This window comes from Octopus bimaculoides, chromosome 1 (genome assembly GCF_001194135.2).
Source record: "Octopus bimaculoides isolate UCB-OBI-ISO-001 chromosome 1, ASM119413v2, whole genome shotgun sequence".
Classification (NCBI taxonomy): Eukaryota; Metazoa; Mollusca; class Cephalopoda; order Octopoda; family Octopodidae; genus Octopus; species Octopus bimaculoides.
In genome coordinates this window covers 129,014,724-129,015,786 of record NC_068981.1, presented here as the reverse complement: position 1 = coordinate 129,015,786, position 1,063 = coordinate 129,014,724, and the positions used below count along the sequence as shown (strand labels likewise).

General features: G+C 37.9%; 1 protein-coding gene across 5 annotated transcripts in view; it reads left to right on the top strand.

Moving 5' to 3' along the window:
• LOC106878071 (uncharacterized) overlaps nt 1-1,063 on the top strand; it is a 30,848-nt gene that overhangs the window by 2,813 nt on the left and 26,972 nt on the right. The window lies entirely within an intron of this gene.

The following is a 1,063-nucleotide window of genomic DNA, read 5'->3' as shown; positions in this document are numbered from 1 at the left end:
CCCCCCCCCCATTGCTATTTTGGAAGGACATATAGAAAGGGACTATATGTATCAGTTTTTACATTTCTTATATATATATTTATTGTAATTCTTATACTGTTAATTTTTTTCTTTTATTGCAGTAGTTCTTGTATAAGTATGGCAAGTTAAACCAAGAGATATTCATACGATGGATCTCTCGTGAAACTAAATGGGTCACTGCATGTTCTGACTGAAATTAAAATGATGTTAAATAAATTTTTGTATTTTGATTTTTGCCAATAAAATATTACTTTCCTTCTGCAAGATTAGTAAATTTCAGTTATTTACAGGTTCTGCCACTAAATAATGTTTTAATTTCTCAGTCATCTTTTGATTTTATTCAAACCGGAAGCGTGAACAAGAAGAACGAATATTTGGCTTAAATGCAAGTTTTTTTTTTTTTTCCTCCGCAGGTCTCTGGTCTCTCACATGTGGATGTGTTGGTGTGTGTAAGCATACACTGTGTGTGTATGTGTATATATATATATATCTATATATAAGCATATAGTTTATATGTATGTATATATATATCGCATAGACATGGTTTGTGTATGAATTTATCGCATAGACATGACGTGTGTGCATATATCGCATAGACATGACGTGTGTGCATATATCGCATAGACATGATGTATATATTGCATAAACATGGTTGATATGTAGGTATATATCACATATACATGGTTGATATGTGGGTATATATCGCATGCACACGGTTGATTTGTGGGCATATGTCCTGTGCACACAGTCGATATGTGGGCATATGTCGCACAAACCTGATCCTAATGTGGGCATATGTCACATGGACACGGTCGATATGTGGGTATATGTTGCACGAACACTGTCGATATGTGGCTGTATGTCGCATGGGCACGGTCGATATGTGGCTGTATGTCGCACAGACACGGTCGATGTGTGGGTATATGTCGCACGGACACGGTCGATGTGTGGGTATATGTCGCACGGACACGGTCGATGTGTGGGTATATGTCGCACGGACACGGTCGATGTGTGGGTATATGTCGCACGGACACGGTCGATG